The sequence below is a fragment of the Marmota marmota genome, unplaced genomic scaffold, assembly GCF_001458135.2.
Source record: "Marmota marmota marmota unplaced genomic scaffold, marMar, whole genome shotgun sequence".
Taxonomy (NCBI): Eukaryota; Metazoa; Chordata; class Mammalia; order Rodentia; family Sciuridae; genus Marmota; species Marmota marmota.
The window spans coordinates 38,371,269-38,392,649 of record NW_026000005.1 but is presented as its reverse complement, the minus strand read 5'-3'; the positions used below and the strand labels follow the sequence as shown (position 1 = coordinate 38,392,649).

Here is a 21,381-nt window from a genome sequence, read left to right as displayed (position 1 = left end):
TTTAGTGAGGATTTGAAAAGATGGCCCTAAAAAGGCATGGACACCCAGTCTGCCCAGAGCCTACAACTCTGATCACATGGGGGCTACCATGCCCAGCTGCACACAGCTGCACTCAGCTGGATGGGAATGGGAGTGGATTTCTAGTGGGCTCAGGCTAGAGTACCTCCATCCTAGGGGAGTTGAATTATTGCTCTAAGTCTGGATATTGTGAAGATCCAAGGTGTCCTTTGAGGAAGACATCCATTCATTTCAGCTACCTCTTCCCAGGGACTCCGCTCAGCCAAGCCAAGATGGGGGCATGTTGAACTTAATTGATTTCCATGGCATTTGAGTTCAAGTTTATTCTCTTCTGTTGTTCTGAAGACAAGCTAGTAGACTTGGAATTTAGTACTCATCCTTCAAAGTGTGTGTTTGTGTGTGTGTGTGTGTGTGTGTGTATTTTCTTTGATCCTAGGCCCTGCCATTTCTTGAGCCCAGAGAAAGACTGGAGGCTTTTGAGGCCTGGGCGTACTGTGCCCTAGTACTGGAATTATACTGCCCTGGCTCAAATCCTGAGTTGGGCACAGTATTTGCCACATGTGGTAGAACAACTGCCTGACTACATGTGTCTCAGTTCCCGTCATTTAAACTGGAGATCATGTTTTTCCGTATTCATAAAATTGCCCTTAGTATTTAGTAGCATTCAGTGTGTGAAATACTATGGCATGATCATTCTATAAAAATTAGTTATAATTAGTTTGGTAATGGGGCAAACTTAAATTTTTGCTTCCCCCCTCCCACCTTGGCCATTTAATTACTTAGAATCTTTGCTTAACCTTTGTTTTCTTAACTAGACAAAAAATGGGGGAAAAAACCCCCGTGTCTAATTCAGAGTTGCACAGGGAGTTAGTTAACCCTTTGGGTACCTCCTAAAAGTACTCAATGCTTGTTCTATTAGCCTCTTTTATTTATTTATTAAATTTTGCTATTTGTTCTAATTAGTTATATATGACGGTAGAATGCATTTTGACACATCATACATACATGGAGTATAACTTCTCATTCTTCTGGTTGTGCATACTGTAGTGTCACACCGGTCATGTAATCACATATGCACATAGGGTCGTAATGTAATGTCCAATTCATTCTGCTGTACTTCCTATCCCTTACTCCTTCCCCTCCCTTCACTCCCTTCCTTCTAGTCCAAAGTATGTCTATTCTCCCTGCCCCCTTACTGTGAATTAGCATCCGCATATCAGAGAAAACATTTGGCCTATGGTTCTTTGGGATTGTCTTAGCCACATTTCTTGGCAACATTGTTTCAAGGAATTCCAGTGTCAGGGAGCAACACTGTGTCTAGAGGACACAGGCTCCAAGTTCAAGAGAGCACCTGAGGACACCCAGTGGTGGTGAAACTTGGTACTGCTGGGCCAGGACCTTGGTGGGTGATTTCTCCTTCTTGCTCACCTGGTAGCAGCCCCATTTCAGAAAGGAATCTGCGGATGAGTTAGGTTCCACATCTTACTGCCCTCAGAGGGCAGCTCCATCATTCAAACCACATCTGTGATTGCAGAGCCTGTGTCTAACCACTGGGCAGTTCTGCCTCCATTGATGAGACATGGGAATGGGAACAGCATAACCCTGAGCATGCCCAGTGCGGGAATTATTCAACCTAACTGAAGGAACCATCCCACTCTCAGTTCCCTTATCCTGATTAACTGAAAGGTAATTCAGGGAGCCTGTGATCATGGTTTTCCTCCCCAGCACTAATATCCACAACATGAGTGAGAAAATTAACCTTTTAACTAACATCAAGTTTAGCGCCAGTTTCCATTCACCTGAATGGGAAGTTTCATGCAGCATAATGGTTGTCCCCTCGCATCCACTCTGCCAGGGACAGATGACTCGCAGCTGGTTTGCCCCAGGCCACCATGAATGCCACGTTCCCTGACAGATTGGTCTAGTTTACATCGTCAATTTTTATCACATTCTTTTATGAAACAGAAATTTCTATCATGGGTATGTAATTCGGTGAGTGATGAAAATAGTAAGCTCTTTCCGTCAGCTATAAAATTATATATTTATAGATTTATGAAATTTGCCTCTTTTTATTCTCTCCTTTCCACTTGTCTCAGGTACATGAGACAATAGCTAGGACACTTTAGAGGTTTTAAGAGTTGTAAAAATATGATCATTGCTGGAAAGTTTAATTTTAAATCCCTGAATTGGGAAATACATACCTTAAATGTGTGCATGTAAGATTTTGATTAATAGGTAGTTAGCCATAAAATGCAATCAAATCAACTCAAATCAATGTTTTCCTTTTTTTTTTTTTTTAAGCAGGGGTGGGGTGGGTGGGAGGAGATATCAGAGATTGAACCCAGGGGATTTTAACCACTGAGTCACATTCCCAGCCCTTTTTAATTTTTATATCGAGGCAGGATCTTACTAAGCTGCTTAGGGTCTTGATAATTTGCTGAGGCTGAATTTGATAATTTGCTGAGGCTGACTTTGAACTCAAAATCCTCCTGCCTCATTCTCCAGAACTGCTTTGATTATAGGCGTTCTTCACTATGCCCAGCCAAATCAGGTTTTTTTTTTTGTTGTTTGTTTTGTTTTGTTTTTTAGGGCTGGGGCCAAACTCAGGGGCACTTGACCACTGAACCACATCCCTAGCCCTATTTTGTATTTTATTAGTGACAGTTGCTTAGGGTCTCACTGAGTTGCTTAGCGCCTCACTAAATTGCTGAGGCTGGCTTTGAACTGGAGATCCTCCTGCCTTCGCCTCCTGAGCCACTAGGATTACAGGCATGAGCCACCACACCTGGCCCAAATCAAGGTTTTTGATGTTAATAAACTTCAGTTGTATAGCCATTAACCCAGGCTGTGTTTAGTAATCTGGACTGACACTTGAGATGTAGAAAGTATTGAGAAGTCCAGGTACAATTTTTTTTTTTTTTTTTTGTATGTTGTATCTTGCTGGCTGAAGTGAAGCTATAAGATACATTTAAGCTTTATGTAGATGGCTAAGCATTTGGCAAATTCTGAAAGGTCGCTAAGTACAATATACTTCCTTGTCTTTTCTAGTTTGCTTCTTCATTTGACACAGGCTTCATTAGGAAATTACAACCATGTTTCCAAGGTAACGTTTGTGCATTCGGAAGACTGGTTATAAGTCTAATGTGGTGAGTTATAATGACTTATACCAAAATCTAATGTGGACTAACTGCTACCTGCATTCTTACCCTCTTTTCCATTTCAACAAAAAGACCTGAAGCAATAGAGCAACACTGGAGAAATTAGAAGACACATTTAACTCACCACTTGCCTTACTGATTGTATATGGGATATTACACTTCCTTGACTTTGATTTTTTCTTTCATCCAGAAGCCTGGCATTAAAGTGAGCTTGGGCAGAATCTGGGGCATTCCATGCGTACCTTTTGTGCAGTTGACATCTGGCATGAGAGAAGGCAGCATGCAGAAGTGGCTGGAAGCCTTTACCCTAGGACCATCCTCTCTGCATCTGACCTTTACCCCACTACTTAAGGAACATTGTCTTGTCCTCTGCAGGTCAAGCATCAATGGGGTGCCTCAGTTTTCAATAAATGAAATATATCTTCTCCTTCTTCTTCTTCTTCTTCTCCTTCTCCTTCTCCTTCTCCTTCTCCTTCTCCTTCTCCTTCTCCTTCTTCTTCTTCTTCTTCTTCTTCTTCTTCTTCCTCTTCTTTTTTTTTTTTTTGTATGCCCCTTGGAGCATTTCTCACCACCTGGCATTTTACATGTGTTCGGGTTTTTTTGTTCATTTCTCTCTTTCCATTCCCTCTGCCTCCATCAATGTAACAAAAGGGATTTTGATTTATTCCTAACACCTAGAACATTGTCTGACGTGTACTAGATGCCCCCCGCCCCAATATTTGTTGAATCAGTCAATCAATCAATCAATTGAAATAGCCTCTACTTTTCGGGATGATAGGGAGGATCAGATGAGGAGAGAAGGGCACCTGGAGAGCAGGAGGAAGCCCTTGCTACCCTCACCACTCCAGCTATCGCCAGTGCTTCTGTAAGGCGGGAGGCTTCCTGGGAGTATTGGGGTCTTCACCTTCTGCATAGTGACAGTCTAACTGAAAATATTTAAAAAATAGGATTTTATTTTTATTGTGATCTTCAACTTATGACAAGGAACTTTGGCTTTTGATTTAAAAATCTCAAGAACATAATTGAACTCTCAGAGGTTAAAACTTGTGGAAATGGAATATCAGTAAATACGATTTCTCCGTAAATACCTGAGAAAGCCATTTCTGGGGTTGCGTATGGGGTTTGTGGGGGGGGATGCTATTTTACTTAACAGAGGACAAAATTTCACAAATCCCTTGAATAATAGTTGTGTTGTAACAGGAAGCGACTTTTCCACCTCTGCTACCGGTGGTCATTGTGTAAAACATTTTTCTAACTTTTGATTCATTTTTCTTTATCAACTGCCCAATCCTACAACTTGGTTCCCCACCCTTACCTGGTGTCACGGTGGTGGGACTTTTCTCTTTGACACTGGCAATTCGAGTCTTTTCTTGGCCTCCTCCTCCTTGGCATTCCCTTGCTGGTTAGAGTTATGATCTCCCATGGTTTTCTTCATGCATCCTCTGGGCTCTTTATGTGCATGTATTTGTGTCACTGGGCTTCAAAATTCTTGGGTGCCTCCTTGTACAATGACATCAACAGGGCAGTGCCCACGTCAGGAGAGCCTGGTGGTTGGTGGAGGAGCACACTTGCTTACTCCTTCCCTTCTTCCTCTGTGTTCTTGTCTCTCAAGCTTTTTTATTCCTTTTCCTCCAATTCCCTCTGAAATAGGGTATTTGCAAATTTCTTCCTGAGTCTTTTCCCGGCTCCACAGTTTAGACCCTCCCGTGGTGACTCTTGTGCTTTTTGCAGATGTTTTCCAATGTTCTGGTAGTGCCAGAGCCCACCTCCACACCTGGATTGCATCCTGAACATCTCAATGCAAAGGCCTTCTGACCTCATGCCCTTCCTTCTAAAACCACCTCCTCCTCTTCCTCCTTTCCCTGCTTTGGTTATAGTATTTCTACAGTCCCTGGCATTTCATCTGGAAACCCTGAGGCCAGTTTCAGTAGCAATTTTTCTGATTTTTATCTTGCAACATCTAAGATCTAAACAGAGTTCCTCCTATTGCATCAGGCTTGGGCTTCCTTTTCATACACAAGCACAGGTTTAGAGTGAATTTGGCTGACAGAAGTTTGGCCAGGCAATAACTACTCCACTGACATTCACAATACTAAATAATGGAGTCTAAGGAGTTGAAAATCGGGAAAGAATTATTACAGGATGTCCGTGGGCTAACACTACATGGCCAAACCTTGCTGTGCATGAAATAATCAGAATTTCAACATTTCTTTCTTTTTTAAAATAGTAGTTTAAACAAATTTAAACCAACCAAACAAACAAATCCAAGAGGGTGGGATGTAATTAAATGTGATTTATAGGAAATTTCAGGTGGATGCAGACAATATTAAGGTTAATAAAATGCAAATACATTTTTTGAGGCATTATTGAGTGTGCCTTTTGTCTTGGAATGCTTTTTCAAAGAATGCACATTAAAAGTAGAACTGTCAAGGGTTTTTCATCAAAAAGATTATAATTTCATATTATGAAACATGTTTCAAGAATGATTGATGTCTTTATTTCATTTGTTCAGAGTCACCAACTTATAGGGAAAAAATCAGAAATTACATGAATTTTTAAAAATAGGATTTTAGGAGGGAAATGGGAATTGAAAATCTTAAAGCATTTGGTGAGAGTTTAAAACTCTCACTTCCTGAAGACAGATCTGTTGTGTTCAAGATAAGATAATAGGAATTCCTCTAAGTGTGTGTGTGTGTGTGTGTGTGTGTGTGTGTGTGTGTGTGTGATCTAAGTGGTAATTACACTCTGGGTCTACCAGCCAGTGGCTTTCTGGGTAATAAAATGAATGACTATATGTTCAAGTGAGCATAAACCGTAACAGTGCTGTGTTGTAAACACAAATTCGAGGTCTCATTCCTGAATGTGGTGATGCTTGATGGAAGAGGTGGTAGCTGATTTCAGGTTTTAAAAGGGGTTAGGGGTCAGGATTCCATTATTCAAGATAATTGGGAATGTGTGAAGAGCAATTCAGGTGACAACAGAGAGGGTGCTGCCTGGTTTGACTAAAATGTTGGGTACTTGAAGGACAAATGGAGGCTGGCAGAAGTGACCCTTGGTTTTCTCGAGTCATCTCTTTGAATTTCATGGTCTACACAATAGGGGCCATTTAAAGATTTAAAACACAGGAATGACATAATCAGCATGAGCATCTTATGCTTTTAAATATACAAAACAGGTACTTAAAAATTAACCTTAGAAGTTGTTTTAGCCTGCTTTTTCACTGCTGTGACTAAAAAGATCTTACCAGAATAACGGTAGGGAAGGAAAAGTTTATTTGGGGCTCATGGTTCCAGAGGTCTCAGTCCACAGACAGTTGGCCCCATTCCTTGGGGTTCCAGATGAGTCAGAACATCGTGGAGGAAAACTGTGGTGGAGGAAAGTGGCTCACATGATGATCAGGAAGCAAAGAGAGAGACTCCACTCCCAGATACAAAATATATACCCCAAAAGCACACCCCCAACAACCCACCTCCCCCATCCATATTCTACCCACCTTCAGCTACCACTCAGTTAATCCACTAGGGGATTAATTCACTGATTGGGTTCTGGCTTTCATAACCCATCATTTCTCCTCTAAACCTTCTTGCATTGTCTCTCACACATGAGATTTTGGGGGACACCTCACTTCCAAACCATAACACAAGTTGATAATGGCCAGTAAGAAAGTGAGAGAGGAAGCAAAAGAAGAAAAGGAGAGACACTGAGGAAGCTGAGAGGAAGTCAAGAGGCCTTGGTCCAGGCAGGTGGAAAGGGTGTGGCTGGGCTGCTGCAGGTGTGTTGGAGGTAGACGCTGCTGTTTACTTAGGCGGTGACATGAAAATGGTCGTTCCTTGCATTTAAACAGCTAATTTGCTTATTATACATTATACATGGGTCTTTTAATGTTCTTTATTCCTAAAGTGTGAGAGATGCCCTCTTTGGGGGTTGTGGAGTGTGTGTGTGTGGGGGGGTGTTAGCTGTAGGATTGACATTGATACAGGGCTCAGGTCTCCTGGTAGGCTCTGTACAGCTGGGGCAGAAGAAAGAAGTGCTGTTGGATTGTCCTGCAGAGCTGAAGGAAATGGGCCTGTGAATGGTGGGCCTCTGCTCCACCTCTCTGCTTTCCTCCGTTTCTTGCTCTGGAATCCCCATCTGGCTTCTACTCCCTCTTGCAATGGGATTATTGGCAGCCTTGGTGTTTCTCATTTCAGGTCCAAACACGGGTTTTCAAAAACTCTGCTTCATTTAAAATACAATGAGGAAACTTGGACTTCCTTTGTGGCCTTAGGGCCATGTTATTCTCAGACTTCCTAGGAATCATATTTTGTTATATCCTGCCCTCTTGGATGGTTTTGAAAAACATTGTTTTAGGTCTTTTTTTCAGAGCACCCTGACTGTTACACTAGGCTGGGTTTTGGTCAAGATCTGAGCCGCCTTTGTTAGTAAAGGAGTTGGCCAGTGTATTGTGTGTGCGAGGGTGTGACCCACTCACAGGGCCCTTATCTTTAATCCTATCTGCTCAGCTCCCTAGGCTGCTGCTCCTAGAACTTAACTTCTTCCCCCACCAGCTCCACCGCTTCCAACCTTTACTGCTCCCTTTCCTCTGAGAATTATTTCATATCTAAATATTTCAACTTTCACTCTCAGGGTTCATTTGCTGGTAGGCGAAGGGAACCATAGGTTTCCTACTCCTCTAGGTGACAATTGTGAAACTCTACCTCCGGGGTCCTCGTCAAGTGTTATCAGCAGACCTTCTTGGCTGCCCAGGTTGGGATTGTCCTGTTTCCCTTTTGGCAACTGTCAGCAGAGCCTGTCTGTCACGTTCCAAGGCTGTTTGAGGGGAAATCTAAGTCACAATGGAGTAGGAACAGGAAAGTAGACCCGAGATAATCTTTGTACTGCTTGGTTCATAGCAAAGGCTGGTGGTCTGAGATGCCTTCTGTGTCCAGAAGGATGGTCACCAACACTGGGAAGCTAGAGGCAACTATGTCTTCATCCATTCATTTGCTGAGGCTACTCCGGTGGACTCAACATTAGAGCTGGGAGAGGAAATGAGCAGGCACATTTGCTGCTGCTGTTGAGCTAGGAGTGTGCCCAGTAGAGAGAGATGGGCAGAAAACCCTGGGATGACAGTTCTTTAGTGAATTATAGTTGTTCAGAAGCAGGGGTCAAGACTGAGCCTGGGAGGGAGAGTTCTCCTTTATTGCAACTTGAGATGGGACCATTCCTCTGGAGGATCAGTCGGGAAAGAAAAGCATAAACAGAACCAGGTCTGAGTATATCAACTTATTTTCTCAGTTTTCCTAGAAGTCAGCTAGCAATCTATGGCCTCCAATGAGGTCAAGTTCAGCTCAGTGAGGAAAGGAAAGGGAAGGCCTCATTTGAACAACAACTGGTGCTGGCCACCCCAGCAGCCACCTAATGTCTCCCTGAAACCTTACTCACTCCTCATTTCCTTTTGTCGCTGTTGACAGGTTCCGTCTGCACTCCTAGTTCCAGCCTGAATCACGCCCAGGCATCTGTCCCTCCTCTCCTTAGTTGGTAGGTGCTGTCATGCAGCTGCTATCAAGGTGTGACCACCTGTAAGTGGTCAGGACCCAGGGGCTGGTTGCCAGCCTCCTCAGGGCTGTTGTTCTGGCACATTCAGGAGCATCCTTGAGCCATAATTAGCTGTGGAAGTGACAGCCCCAGTCTGTGGATCTAGACATGACTCATTTTGAAGGATGGAGCCAAGGGGGGAGAGTCAAAATTTGCTCCTTGTGTCACTTGTTTGGAATCTCAAGTCTATTTAAGAGGAAGATCTTAGGGCTATGAGGAAGAGCAATGTTGGTCCCTTATGTCTTTACGTGGAAGCTGACTCCCAGCTCCACCTTGTATACCCTGGCCAGGTGGCTTTCCTTTCTCCGTTGGCTACCTCAGTGACCTCCTAATGGACCCCCTGTTTCTGATGGCACTTTTGTGTTCCATGTTCCACTAGCAGCTAGAGATCTTTTGAAAAATCTCTAACGGATCCCATTGCCACACTGAGGACAAGCCCTCATCTCTTCACTGAGTGAAGGGCCTGTGATGTGCACCAGGGTGACTTCTCAGATGGGTCTTGGAAGCGTTTCCCAATGACAGTCCTCTTTTTACTGATCCTCTGATACACTGCCCATAGGGATTTTGCAACTTTCCCTTTGTCCCTGAATGCCACCTCCCCCATATGACCTTCACATTTACCAGCCCTTTCTTGACTCTGATCCCAATTCAAGTGTCCTACCCTTGATGTCCTTCCTATCACCTATTTATTCTCTTGCTAAATTCTGTCCCTACCACTAGAACGTGGTACAGACCTTGTGGGTCATCTACTCATGTCACCCACATGCAGATGCTCAAAAATACGTGTGCAATAATGACCTTTCACGCCACTGAGGTTCTTAACACATTTCTTTCCCTCATTGTCTTGTCTGATTTGGTTCTTAGTATTTAGCAAAAAGAGCACAAGTGCATTTGGAGATCTCTACTAAGAAAGAGAAGAAAAAGTTCAATGAAGAGTTTAAAGGGATGAATTTATTGGAGAAAAAACATTGAGTACATAGGTCCATGGCTGAGTTCCTTGCTGTAATCCCAGGGCTGGGAAGTGGCGGAGCTTAGATTTGGAGTTTGATGATGAGCCCATGCTAGTCTGGGAAGGAAAGATACACGGAGGGATGGGAATGATCTGCTGAATAGCGTTGAACCCAATTGTTTATTGCTTTGGTGTTCGTTAAAACAGCTTGTGTTATTTCAGAATTATTGAGTCTGTCAGATCGTGGAAACAGAATTTTAGAAGTTTAAAACGAGATATTTAAAATTACTTAGTCCAGTGCCCTCAGAGGACACTGAGGCTAGAGTTGGTGAATGAATGCCTGGGTTGGAATTTAGGTCTTCTCCCCAAGGACCCTTCCTCCATTTCCACCTATGCATGAATGGATTCTTAGTTGTGTTTCCACACAAGTAAGTGGAAGCTCAGCACAGCCTCGGGAAGGACAGCTTCATTTTGTTCATGAAGGTAATCATTAATCAGCCAAAAATTTTTTTATGCTTTTTTTTCCCCTCTTTTGTTCTGGGAGAATGATTTATGACTTCACCATATTTCCCCCTTCAAATCTGAACCTCTTTAGGGCTGATCCTGTCTTGGATGAAAAAAATTTTTTTTTCCTATTCTGATGAATAAAATCAGGTCTCGATTTCTGCATGCCAAGGTGATCAACATTTTTTTTAATTCAGTTTTTTATTATGGAGTATTTTATACCTAATAAATACAAACTTTCTACAGCCACTGTAAAAAAAAAAAAAAAAAAAAAAAAAGCACATTGGCACAGAAAGACTCCCTCCAAGCCCTGCAGAGTAAAAGTGATCAACTTTTAATGGCTGGTTGGAAGGACCTTGTAAAGGATCCTCAACTACTTTGTGATGTACAAGAAGGAGGCATTAATTAGCAAAGTGATGTGAAAACCCTTTTTTCCTAAATTCAGGTCAGCTACGTCTTCTAAATAGAATCCTAGAAAAGGTTTTCAGCTGCCCATGCTATGCTGTTTATAATCATATTTTAAGTTTGTTCTAAAGGTCTGTCTTTGATGAGTAAAAATTTTTGTACATCTGAGGTGAACTTAGGTTGTTATGATACGCAGTTCTTCCGTGTTTGATAGAACAAATCCTGATTTGTTCTTTTGCTTTCTTAAATGGGTCAGTCTGGCTTCTCTTGCATTTATGTTTTACAAAGGGCAGTTTGTCCTCCCTTTTTCTTCCTTCATGACCCAACACTTTGGGAACATGTCGGTGTGATGTACCTTTTTTGTTTTTTCCTATTATCAATATCTATTTTTATGTTCATTGCTCATGTTTAATATTTAGGATGAGAGAAGCCCAGATAAGCAGATTGTGACTTGGTGGTACCCTTCCATCCCCGTTTGTGATTTATAATTTATACCTGGAAAAGATTTACCCACCTCACTGACAATCCTTCCCAACAAAAGACAAACACACTTTTAAGTCATCAGTGTAAGTCAGATGCACTTGAAAGGGACCAAGTATTCACCTGCAAGCACTTCTGGCATCTTGCCCTTTCCCATGAATTCAGACTGATGACAGAGAGTGCTCAGGCTGCCAAAGCACTTTCCGCAGAACCTCCCAGAACCCTTGAGGGTGGGACCCGTCCAACATGCCATACAGTTAGGAGCATCTAGAGACCAGCCCTTTGTGCTCTAGGAGAGGGGATCAAGTGAAAGCTTAGGAAAACTGCCCTACGCCATGGAGTTCAGGCTCCTGAATTTGCAGCTCCCGTCCTTGCACTTTTACGCATGTGGTCCTGTGCGAAGCTTGCAGGTAAGCCTCGTCAAGTTGCTAGGTCATCCTTGTCAAGGTGGGAGTAGATGAGCAGTCTGTCATCACACTGCATATTTCTGCTAGCAATTTAAACTGATTTCTGGGGACAACAATCCATCAAGCTGATGAGTTCAGAATGCATTAGATGAATTTTCAAACCCCCCAGCTTGTAGGAGTGTCACTGAGTCAGTGGAAGAGGGTGGGTTGATGCTAGCACTTTTTAAATAATAGCAAGATCATCTGTGCTATCCCAGGTATTTGGAGTGCTGGTCTTTACTATCATCCCTGGGATCATGTCTGTTTTGCTCTGAAAACAGACAGTGCAAGTTCCCCATAAATTTCACTTGGTCTAGACTAGGTCTCTTCAGGGAGCCCGGGGGAATTTTCATTTTGTTCTCCTCAGACATAAGCAAAGTTGGAATGGTCCAACACATATAATATTAAATGTTGGCAGGTAGTTATATAAAATCTTTAATCCACTATGCACAATACCAAAAACAGATGTTTAGCCTGATCATATCTCTTAAACATAAATCACTTTATAAAAATCATTTAGACTCAGAATTTAAAAATTCTCTTTCAAAAAATTCTCAATATATTAATTGTTGAAAAGCAAATGGTGATTGGAATCACGATTCAAAACCTCAGGCGAGGACTCTAGAAGCTGAGGCAGGAAGACCACAAGTTTGAGGGCAGCCTCAACATCTTAGTAAGATCCTTTCTCAAAAATAAATAAATAAATAAATAAAAATAAAAGGACTGAGGATGTAGATTAGTGGTAAAACACTCCTGGGATTGAATTCCAGTCCCCCCACTTCCCCAGAAAAAGTCTCAGCAGAGAATTGCTGAGCATTACTAATAACTACAACACTGGGGAGATTTTTTCTTTTCTTCTGAGATCCTTAGACCCCATCAGCATATCAAAAAGAAAGAGGGATACTGAGCAGTTATTACTGCACTCCTTTCAGCTGCATAAATCATGAGTGGTGACGACTCAGGCTGTAAAGTAGTTTGGGTGACAATGAGTGGCAATGCCACCGGAGCTAATCAAATAATTATTTAACACATGTTTCTCTCGGTCTGGTCCTGGCTCCAAATCATATTTCATTCTTCCCCAGTTTTCTTTGCAACATTTATTTCTAAATTGATAGAAAATTTGAGCAAGCATAGGCGATACCTGAAGTTAATGAGAGAATCATTTCTGTCTCTCATTGAGCTGGGATCTCCCTTACAAAGAAGATTCTTGTCTAAATGAGCTTGATAAATACCTCCAATACCCACAACTATCAATTGGCAATCAGTAACTACTATGTTAGCTTCTGGTTGGAACCAGCTTCCTGGCTTGACTCTTTCTTTGGTTGATACTCAGAAATCCTATTAACTCAGCTGGCTTTTCTACTCAGTTCCTTTTATGACAGACAACCTGGGTTAGATGCGTGACGAGAGTCCCCACAGAAGTCCAGAGGCACCTCTGCAGGGGAGCACCCCTGTAGATGTGAGAGTGAGTTGTGTTCTGCTCTCTCCCTTGAAGGTCTCAGTTCCATAGAAAGTCTCAACCTCTCAGACTGAGACTCTTAGCATGTGTTTGTTAAACAGTATGTGGTCACTGAATAGTCACTCTCATTATTACTGTTGCCATTATTATGTAAAAGATTAATAAATGTTTGCTAAAACATAAATGACCCAAGGAATGAACAGTTGTACATACCTAGCAATGAATGAAACTTTTATCTAGATCCACAAAGGAGGGTAAGGAGTGGAAGAAGGAAAGAACAGCTGCTTCCTCTGTTCAGTGCCCTAACCTGTTATTTGTCACCTGAGGATCTGTAATGAGCCACTAGTCTTTATGTATCCCAAATATCAAAGGGTGAGGAAGACAGTGGAGACTCATCAAAAAGCCTGATGCTCTGTAAAATGTCAATCAAGTTTGCTCTCAGTGACTCTGGATTTGCAAGCCACAGCTGGGATGGATGTGCCCTTGCTATAAGGTTGGTAGTTTATATGGTAGCATTTGCTTAAATCTTTCAAAAGTGTTTCAGATACTTAGTCATTTTTATATTTAAATTCAAGGCAGAGATCAGTTTTTTTAAAAAAATGATTAAAAATTTCTAAATTTAGCTCATTAAGAAGTATTTGGGTGTCTTGATTTTTTTTTTTTTTTTTTTGCATTGGGGTGATTTGTGATTTTCAGCTTTCATTCACTTCCTTTGCTAATATAAACTTTAGCATAGTAGGCAAAGAGATGTTTTCATCATTTCCACAATCCTCAATGATTATAGAGTCCTTTAATTAAGTTGTGCTCATTCTACTCAAATTTATCTCTTTGATAGATCAATAAGTTGAGAAAACTCAAATGAATATTTCATAATTTCAAAGTTTTCCAAAGAAAGTCGTAATCATTGTTGTATGAAATTTTAGAAAAACTTCACATTAATAAAAGGAAAAAAATGTGTCCATAAAATCTGTATAGCTCTATGGATTAGATTGCTTTCCTGAATTATTTTTCAAGGTAATATTGAGATTCAGAATATGCATTCTTTATATAGTAAATTTTCAATATCCTACATGGGAGAATTGAAACAGGATTACAGAGGTAATAGGAGATCTTCATTTAGTAAAATAGATGCATTAAAAAAATCTTATGGTGATTATAGGTTGCTGTTGCTGCCCTCTATTATAAAATTGTCACCTTATCAAATTGAAATAATCCATCCATTCATTCTGAACAATGCTCTATTGTGATCTGTTACAAATTCATGACAGCTCCCTCCTAGAGAAAACTGCAATGAACATACCTAAGTCCAAGTTCAGAACAGTCCTTTTGTCACACCTGGGAGCAACCTCTAGGCATTAGAACAGCATGCAACATGTCTTTCAAAGACACTGGAGCCCTTCCCTCCTCCAGTCAGTCCTTCCAGGTAAGTGGGAAGCCTCATGCCTTGGTTGGGTCCCTGCTGAGAGAACCCCAGGTTTACCAGGCAAAGATTAGAGTTACAAGATTGAAGAGCGTGATCTCTAGCCCCATCGCCTCCACATGTGTAGGGAACAGGGCTGCTTTTAAGCCAAGTTTCTGACAATGGAATTAGGTCTTGAAAAATGGGCTGAAAATTTGCTTCTCTTTGCTGTTTATTTGAACCTCTCCTGTGCAAGCTCTCTCCCTCCAAATTCACCAAAGAGAAAGAACTCCTCAAATAATTATGGTCAAGGTGGGGGAATAGGAAGTTATCTCTCTATTGTGTTCTTTTTCATTTGTGCTCAATAATGTTTATGGAGTTCATTTAAATTTATCAAGCTTTATGTGGATTTGCTTCTAGAGGATTTACTGCACCTGATGTGGAAACCACATACATCTGACATTTTAGAATTACCCACCTATTTATGGGATTATGCTGCATTCTGTTCGTGAAAGAGCAAGGCAATTTTCAGCATAGTTTTTTTTCCTGTCATTTTTTTCCCTTGTCTGTTTTCCTGACAGCTAGCTCCCAAGTAAGAAGGGAAATAATGGGAGGAGATGGAGGGCAGAAAATAGAATCCGGGCTCGAAGGAGGAGAAGGTTCGCATCATACACTACTGGTGGAGAGAAGAAACCATGAAAATCCAACCCAGTAGCTTAAGTTACTTTAAAAGTTTGCTTACATTTTTAAAATAAAAATACATTTTTACTTGATACTTATCTTAATGGTGGCTACTGAATAAGATGCAGGTCTATGAATCAGAAGTTAGCCCCACGTTTTCCACCTTCTGTTAAGGGAGGAAAATAAAACAATAATAAATGTCATTCTATATGTTTTAGAAATTGTATTCTTATTTATTTTCATTTTTAGATTTTTTTCCATTTTATATAAAGAAAAACATTTTTTAAAAAATTTAAATATGTGGATTATCTTCACTTCTTGCAGCCAGTTACACTAGTTGTAACCAGTAGTAAGAGCAAGTGATCTTTCAGTGCATAGCTAGCACACGCCACACACCAGGCTGTGTTCTCATCTTCCTCTTCCTCACATCAGCCCTGCAAGTGACAATATTGAGGTAGAGAAAAGCCAAATTACTTGTTCAAGTTCACATAGCTAATAAATAGCAGAGCTAAGTCGCAAATTCTGGTCTCTACAGCTCCAGGTCCAAAGCCAGCCCATTATCATATGTCCAGGCTGCCCTTGGTATAAAGTACTATGAAGTTTAAGAGCAAATCAGACAGTGAGTAGGACTTTTAGGTAGAAAATAGCCTTTTTGTTGTTGTTGTTGTTGTTGTTGGTTTGTTTGCGTTTGCTGTTCTTCATTTAACATTCCTGCTGTTGTTGATTATAAAACATCTCCGTCCTAAGTATCTTAACTGTCCTAGATGGATTTCTGGCCTATTCCTTTATAAATTTGATTAAGGTAACCAAAATAGAATATTTCAGTTTTATCTGATCTTTTGTATCTCCATCATCTCCCCAAAGCCATTTCAAAATAATGTCCTGAGGATACTAAAGATCGACATCCAGTTAGAACCTTAAAAACAACTCAGTAAATCTTTTTTACAAATTACCCAAATATTCATTAGAGACTTCGAACCTTCCTGTGAATGGCATGAACTTGAATTTCTAGTCTTGCAACTGTCTTTTGGAAAATTGTTTCTCCAGAGTGCATACACATACCCACAAAAACAAAACAAAACAAAACAAAACAAAACAAAACAAAAAAAACCCCAGATGATTAATTTATTTAATAAGTGTTTTTAAACAATTATATTTTACTATCCTAAACTTATTGTCAAGGAAACAGAAGTGTGTGAAATCAAATAAGCATAGACTTATTGTGCCATTTAATAGTTGTAAAGTACAATATCAGAAGACACCAGTGATAACTTCACAGTATTGATATGAGAGGACAATTTATTTGAGACAGTACTAACGTGATAGACTTCCTTTGAAATATTTTATTTAATTTTCTATTTATTTATGCCGGGTCTTGCTGTACTGCTCAGGGTGTTCTTGAACTGCTGTACCACCCTCCAACATCTGCCTTTCAAGTGCTGAGGCTGTGACTTGGAACACTGGGATGGGGATGGGTGACTTTGAATTCTAAAATGTGACCTTTAGCGTAACTGGGTATAAATTTTGTGTTTTTTCCTTCTTTTAGAGCAGTTCATTTTTACAAGGCTATTCTACCCCAAGTTCTGTTCTATTCACACTGGGGACATTACAGGGCATATTTATCTTTGCTTGAAGAACAATTTAAGTTCTATAAGGATGTTCCTTATTCTTTATATTTTAAAGCTATCACATTTCTGACATGCCATTTCCCCACACCAAGACTATTTTTCTTCTGACAATCATTTGACCCAGTAGCATTTGGATATTGAGAAAGAGGAGTGAAGTGGTTTGAGCTTATCTGATATGAACAACACTTTGACATTTTTCTTGGAGGTAGATCTGTTTTCTGCCAGGCAATGGTTTTCAAAGTGTGGTCCCTGGACCAGCAGGATTTTCACTGGCCTCTGAGTTTGTAAGAAAAGAAGATTCTTATGCCCCACCAGACAATCCTAAACTTGGATTGGAGCCTGGTTTTAGTAACTTCCCCAAGTCTTTGTGATGTAGGTAGTGGATCACAGTTAACAAAGTGTGGTCCATGCAGCCAGCAATGAGTTGGACTTGGGGGCAAATGGAAGTTGAGACTAACTCACTTCCCCACCCCATCATTGATAGCCAAGTCACATTTTTATTAAAGATCAATCCTCATACTAGGTAACCACAGTACATGAAAACTCAGAAAAAACATAAGCGCTGGAGTTAGATAGATGTTTGACTTTACTGCTTATTGGTATGATCCTGAAGCCTACCTAAAACTGCCTGTTCCTTCATCTGCAAAATGGGACTAGTGTTAGTGCCACAAGCTCATGGGGTTATTTTGACAATTAAATGAAACAATGTAATACATGTTAATACAGTACTCAATTGCTTGATATTTGAAACCACACTTGCTATGACACACATAGCTATTTTTTAAAGCTAGTTTAAAATGAGCTGTAAAGACAATCAGGTTCTATATTTTCTTTCTATGTTTCTTGGAAAGAAAAAACAAGACTGACCATCTATGTAGGACATGTGTAAAAGAATAGCTATAACAGCTATGAAATTGGGCATTACATCTCCATGTATTCGTGTCTGTGCACCAAAATATATCTAGCAGATGTTGTATTAGCTTGAAAAACATTTTTGCATCTAACAAAAGGTAACTGCAACTCAATATTCTACAAAGAGAATATCCTGATAAATTTTAAAATTAACCTTGTTGTGGTAGTTGGTGAGCTGATGAAAGAACATAGCCTTTCTTCCTCCTCCTTTTCCTCCATCTTCTTCCTTCATGTCATGTCAACAGAAAGCAGTAATCAAGACAAAGCTAAAGGAACTGGGTGCAAGTTTTGTTTTGCTGATGTGAACTATCTTCCCATAATGGAAGTCAGAAGGCCAAGTAAGGAGACTATTCTCAGGTACCCCTTCCCTGCCTGCTGCAGCCTCACTGGGAAGAGGGCAGGAGGAAGATGTTTCTTGAGGAAGCACTTTGGACTTGATTAAAAAGTCAGTAGCATTTAAAAAAAAAAAAATGCAGGATAGCAGTTCTCAACCAGGAGAGAATGATGGGAAAAACTAACACACATCAGTGCCTGCTATGCCAAGGGAATCTCTTACAGGGGTTTTGTTCAGAATGAAAGAGACAGTGAATATTTTCAGATGCTAGCGAGTGTTGAATAAGAAAAATGTAGAATGGACTTCACACATTCATGCATCAAATACTGGAAGGCCGCCGTCAACCACACAGCAGAGAAATGTAGGGGAACCATCTATTTGGTAGGTTGTTTTGAACGTTAAGCTGCCAAATGTTTGTTTGTGTGGATAGCCACTGCTGTATTTTGAGAGCGCCTTTCTAAGAATCCTGAAATATTAATAACATGGTCTTAATGTAGTTGAAGACAAAAGAATGTGTTAAGGGTAGCAAGAGCTGCCGAGAATAGTACAATGACAATTTTATATTTTCTGCTTGTGCTTGTAAAACAGGAAAAGGGTAAAAATACTCCACATGTTAAAAAAAAAAAAAAAAAAACCCGCAGCTTTCAATTCTCCAAATTGGTATGAAGCTGTGTATTTCCCCGATGAATTCACGTATTTTTATTCTTGGTAACATATTAGTATCAGCTTGGAAGAAAATATAAGCTTGCAAGTTCATTTTTTCCTTAAATTCACCTAAAATACTGAATTTGGGGACTTTAACAAATTGAAAGAAACATCTTCCAATCTGATGTTTGTGAACTCTGGAGTTTAATTTTTTAAACTAATAGTCTTTTAAGAACTACCTACGTAAGTTGAAGAAATAGCAGTGACCCCATGAGATTTTTTAGAGGTACTGTTTTCAGTGGGACACAATGGCACACACCTGTCACCCCAGCGGCTCTGGAGGCTGAGGCAGGAGGTTCTCAAGTTTGAGGCCAGTCTGGGCAACTTGACCAGACCCTGTCATTAAAAAAAAAAAAAAAAATCACAAAGGGGGATGGGGGAGTGGCTTAGTGGTGAGACACTGCTGGATTCAATCCCCAATCCCCCAACCAAAACAAGTGCTGTTTTTTGTGTCACATTGACCAGTCATTGGTTAATTTTCATTATTATTCATCTTCTACTCCCACTATTCAATTTTAGATTTTGATTGTGGATGAAATCAAAAGCACATGAGAATCAGTCAGGAACAGCAGATATTCTTGGGAAAAAACAAAAAAGACATAATGTGTGCCTTCTTGGCAGTTCTGAACAAGTTACCTCCAGTTGTTTTTATTGACTGTGACCCGCTGATGAAAGGTGGGACCCCGGGAGTTTGGACTCTTTGTGTTGGTATGGCCTGGCCTGAGCCCCAGTGCTTCTTCCTACCAAACCTGGGTTTCTGATTTTAATGGAAACCCTAGGGCCATCTTAGGTTGACCAAACAGCCCCTTGCAAGGTGAACCTTATCTAATTATGCGATGTGTGTAAACTTGAGACACATAAATCTCAGTCACTGGAGCAGCTTGTTTTTCTAAGATGCTTCGGTCCAGTGAAGGACGAAAGCAAATAAGGGAGAGATTGATCTCTGAGCGCTTTTATTGTTGGTGCTGCACACGTCATAAAGTTTGAGCTCGTTAAAGGAAATTCCATAAACAACTTCAGTTAATAAGAGTGAAGTAACTGTGTGCATTTCTGAGCTCCCACTAAACTCCCTTTCCGCTTGTGTGATGAGCATGTGAGGCAGAAAATGTCAGAGGACACGCAAGAAAGGAGCAGGCTTCCGCGGAGTCTGCAAGATGCTTCATGCATGGGGCTGGCAGGGGATCACAGCCACATAGAATCAAGTATCTTTGCAGGTCCCTTAGATCTCCTTCCAGAAAGATCTGCTGGGTTGCTAGCATTGGTTAGTTTCTTGATGGTCAGGCTGATGGAAAATGTCCCCATACGTTCTTCTCCCAGCTGGTGTTTTTGACAGTATGGATACAACCTGGGGATGTATTAAATGGAGAGGACTGAGATTGGATCATGCTGGGAAGATTGTAGGCATCTCACTTTTTAAAATAGACCTTTGAATTGTGCTCCATTTGTGTACAATGAAACCGAAGAACATTCTGCTGTCATGTGTAACTAATTAGAACAAATAAATAAAAAAGAAGAAGAAAAAATACACCTTTGATGTTATGGAATAATTTTATTTATTTATTTTGGTACTGAAGATTGAACCTGGTGGTGGGAGATTGGGGGTCCGTTACCATTGAGCTGCATCTTCAGCCCTTTTTATTTATTTTACTTTGAGAGTTGCCAAGGCTGGCCTTGAACCTGGGATTCTCCTGCCTCAGCCTCTCAAGTTGCTGGAATTACAGGGGTACACAACCACACCTGGCTGGGAAAACTTTATTTTTAATGACCTTGCCTCTGTGAGTTTAATACTGATAATATTGGTCAGTTTTAATTTCATGTTGGAACAGATCATGAATAACATAGAGTGGGAAATTGGGGAAGCAGGGCCTTATTAACTATTTTTTTTTTTATTATGAGGTTTTGCAGCATTATTGAATTTTTCCACATTAGGAAAAGTAGTTCTCAGTGTCAGTCTGGTGTTTATAAAAATGAAGTCATGGAAAACATCTCAGGTGCATAAAGAATTGTACCACTCTTGTTCTCTGTACCAGACTCTTGAGGGTGTGAGGGTGCTGAATATAGAGGAAGAAAAAAACAGGAGGGTTTCATTAACTTGAAATAAACAAAAAATATTTGCTGATCTAAAAACAAACAAACAAACAAAAAACCACCACATTATATTCCAGGATCTACAGTTAGTAGTTTTTATTATTTTGCCCTGAAATCATGACACATGCCTTACAAAACATTTTATATATATATATATGATTGCTTTTCTTGGTTGTGTACTATGGTACTCTCTTTAGCTATAATAGGAAATAATCACACACCACCTCTTTGCTACCATTTAGACATACTTTCAACTGGTTGGTTAAAGACCATGCTCTCAGATCCCAGAGCGGGTGGCTTTGGGGGCAGAACACCCAGGGTCAAACCTGGTTACTGACACTTACCAGACACTTCGTTTCATACCAGTAATTACCTGCTCTCAGCAGGAATTTCTAAGGTAAAGATAATAATAGTGTTTATGGAAAGAGAGTGTTATAAGAATTAAACAAGAGAGTGCAGATACAGGGTACCTGGCACATGGAAAGGCATTCAGCAAACTTAGGCTTTGCTTTTAGTGGGTACCACCAATTTTAAGCAAATATCTCCTAGGGGGCCTCTTGCCACCTAACCAAGAATGTAAAGGACCCTTAAAGGGTGGCTGTAATCAATAAATGGCTGGGCGACTATACCTGTATCTT

At 40.5% G+C, this 21,381-nt stretch overlaps 1 protein-coding gene across 1 annotated transcript in view; it reads left to right on the top strand.

Moving 5' to 3' along the window:
* Epha4 (EPH receptor A4) overlaps positions 1–21,381 on the top strand; it is a 136,767-nt gene that overhangs the window by 39,734 nt on the left and 75,652 nt on the right. The gene's annotated exons all lie outside the window — the stretch shown is intronic.